This window comes from Fulmarus glacialis, unplaced genomic scaffold, assembly GCF_000690835.1.
Source record: "Fulmarus glacialis isolate BGI_N327 unplaced genomic scaffold, ASM69083v1 scaffold38195, whole genome shotgun sequence".
Taxonomy (NCBI): Eukaryota; Metazoa; Chordata; class Aves; order Procellariiformes; family Procellariidae; genus Fulmarus; species Fulmarus glacialis.
In genome coordinates, this window is record NW_009211753.1 from 407 (window position 1) to 3,977 (window position 3,571).

Genomic DNA, 3,571 nt, shown 5'->3' on the forward strand with positions numbered 1-3,571 from the left:
GTGTGGCTGGCGGGAGTCTTCCTGCCTTGTCCTCGGCACTGGGAGCTGTGTAGAGCCTTCAGATGTTCCCCTGAAGTGCTGGGTGCTGGCCTAGATTCGGGCTGGTTTTCCTTCCTGCGAGTCCTCAGCTGTTGGGAGGCTGAGGGACTGGGGGTGGGAAGAGCCGAGGGTGCTGCTGCTGGCTGCTCCTCGGCCAGGAAGGTCCTCTAGCCTGAGCATACCTGGCTTTTTTTCAGTATGAAGGAAAGTTTATGGCCAGGATTAAAATTTGTGCTTATACAGGGTGTCCGAGACTGTGCTGGAAATGTGCTGTTCTCGTTATACTTTCTTGCTGTGGAGGACTTCTGCCTGGTAACTTTTTTCATAAGTATATAAACCGCTTTCACTGATTTCTCAGTACCTTTACTTTTCTCTGAGAACAAGGGTGTAATGAGGCATGAGATTATATCTTCAGTGTTTCTCTGCCAGATATAAGTGGAGAACCTTACATTGGTAATAGAGACTACATGTTCACCTCTCCAAACACTTGTGCAGTCATTTCTGAACAGACTTTAATGTGCTAGTCTGGTGTAATGAATTCATATAAATAAAAGAAAGATGAGGAAATGGACATAGCTATAGAGCATCCTGAAATTTGTGTGAAACTAAAGGTTTTGCAAATACAGCTTTGTGTGTTTATAGTATGTGTGCTTTGCAGCTTTCTCAAGCTGTTTAATGGAGGTTGTGGAAAATAATTTCAGGAAGTTGGTGTTGGAGATTGGGCTTTGTGCAAGGATGTAATAAGAGGGAGTGACGGTAAGGCAGGGGTGACATGTCTTACAGTGGTTGAATTACTGCACTTGTAGCAGTCCTAGACATGATACTTCTTCTGAGCACTCTGTAGTTCAGCCAGTATGAGTTGGCTGTGTATGAGTTGTCTCCTTATGCTGGTGAGCGCTGTTGTGGTTCTGGGAGTACTGCTGGGGAAAGGCAGGTCCCTGAGCTTGAAAACGTTTAATTTGTTTAAAGACCAACTTGAAAATGTTTCTGTAGTCTGTACTCGGAGAAGCTAAAATAACAAACTTGCAAACAGGTTTTTGTTTAGAGCAGTAGAATTGGTTAATAAGGGGGTATCCATTTATGTTGCCTTTACCTCCTTAAGTTTGGACCATTCCCTGGGGTTGCTCTTGATTACAGCGTGATCAGGCCTGCTTTTTGGTTCAGGCTTCAAGTAAAGCAGTTGAGTCAACCCCTCTCTTTACTACTCTTTATGCTCACAGTTGTTGCAGACAGAAATTGTGTAGGACTATTACTGCTGTCTGCAAATATTCCCCAGGGCTTCTCTTGACCTCTGAGCTTCAGGAATAAGTATTCTGTTGACTTCAGTCCATATAAGCACCACATGCTATGAGATCTATGTGGTGTAAAGAGCTGGAAAGTAATTGTGTGAGAATGAGATGCCAGTCTGGATGCTGCTGCTATAGAAATAAAGATGATGTATGATTAAAAATTAAACTTGTACAATAAATGCAGTGAAACATAACCTTCACTTGCTGAGAGGTTTTGCTGTGTCTCTCATATTTCAAAGAGTGGTAGTGGTGGGGGTTGTGGTTTTCTTGTTTGATGCTTTTTGTAGTGCTTTCAGTGCAGCCTTCCACTGTAGGAAAATAGTTGAGAGAGGTGTCTTGGGTAATTGCAAGTGTTGTTATTGCTTAGAGTATTGATGTTGTCCCCTTTACTTTGGGGACCAGAACAAGCTTGGGAGCGGTGTTTCATCTGCACTGTCTTTATGGTGTCTTACTATGACTCTGACAGCTTTGCTGAATCTTTTAGAGGATACTGAAACATTCAGGGAATAGCTTCATGCTCCAGATGGGAACTCTTGGACAGATACTGTAAGGTGTGCTAGGTGCGTGCTAGCTGTAAAATCTTTCAGCTCCGGCTTCTGTCTATGTAAGTGATATAACTAAAGGAACAAAGGGAAAGAACTGAAGTTACCCTGTTTAAGTAGTCCATAACATTGTGCTGCAAAGGGTCTGGAGCAGTTGGTTTTACAGCCTGGCTTCTGGGGTAAGCAGAAATTCAAGATTTTTACAGGGCATGTGTGAAAGCTTTGTCCTCCTGCATAATTTGCCCTTCACAGTTGAGATGTTTTATATTGCCAGCTTCTGACATCAAAATACACTTATAGATACAGTTGGCACTAATTAAAAGGATAATGAAAACTCATTTTCATTTCAACTTTCTCTTTGCGCGCTCTCTCTCTCTCTCTCACATAATCTTTAGAGGTTTCTGACAAGCTTCAAACAACATTTCTGTTCCTGATGTTGCAATGATTTGTTTGGTTTTCTTCCTTATCCTTAATATATTAAAAAAAAATAGTCTGGAATAGCAATTCTAGCTTGCTTAAAATCTAACCAAATAGGTGAATATACCTTTTCCTTATTCTGTTTTAGGGTTTCTTTTAAAAAGGTACTTTTAAAAAGACTTAATGTACCAAGTGTTCATTGCAGCAGAAGTGCTCACTCTGAGGGAATTACAGTGAAAGAAAGAGGAGAGATTCTTGTCTCATCTGTCTCTGTGATTTTCTATTTCTGTAGTAATTACCAGAGCTTGAAGTACTTATGGGTTACATATATAAAATGGTTGTTTACACCGCTGTTTCGTGGGAAACTCAAATCTATTGACTGCCAAACCCTAATTTACTGCTATCCCCAATTCCCAAACTCTTCTAACCTCTGTCAACCCCCGCACTAACAAGCTGTGTAGCATACCAGAAAGCTAGTTGCCAAGAACTGTTTGAACCCCAAAGGAGTTTTGTTTCGGCTTGTACACCTTTGCTGATCAAATCACTGGTACAAGAAGAGAGATGACTTGCTCCAGTTGGAAGAACTAAAATTATTTGGGGTAGTGTTTCCTGAACTTCTTGGATTAGGAAACTGCTGTCAGCCTTTATAACGTCTCATGGATCACTGGTGTAATGGGAGGGAACAGGAGTGTTCATAAATCTTATTATTAACGCTGTTCCGCAGGCTCCTGACTGTGGCTTCATGGATCAGGAACGATCTGTGGAAAACACCAAGAAAGGCTGATTTTGGGATCTATCTGCAAGACAAAACTGGAGTCCAGTTTAGAAAACAGGAGAGGGTGGCGCTTTACACTGCTCGTTCCCATCACTGGAGCAGACTGACAGGTTATGACCATGTGCTTCCCAGGTTGCCACCTTCTCCTGAACAGTGCCTCGAATCAGAGAGCGTTCAGGGTGGTTGTTTTACCAGAGGCTCATTTTTTCTGTAAGGTTTAGAGTTGCAAAGAAAAATTGATTGCATGTTGAAGATTAATTGGTGCAGTGAGATCTTTCTGATTGTACATGACCCTAAAATAATTGTGAAATGTCATTCTTAGTAGTTACTAATTAGATTAAAGGGATATAGTTTTTAAAAAAAGAAGTACTGTGAACTTACTTCACTGTTCCTCAAACCATGCAAGGAAAAAGTAAGCTGTTACCAAATTCTGTATTGTTTAATTCTGTGTCTGATTCTTTTGGATCATGTTGAAGAGAGATGTAATTTTTTTAGAAATTAAGGAATGC

General features: G+C 41.1%; 1 protein-coding gene across 1 annotated transcript in view; it reads left to right on the top strand.

Moving 5' to 3' along the window:
• Window positions 1-3,571, top strand: part of DCAF7 (DDB1 and CUL4 associated factor 7) — an 11,794-nt gene that overhangs the window by 320 nt on the left and 7,903 nt on the right. The window lies entirely within an intron of this gene.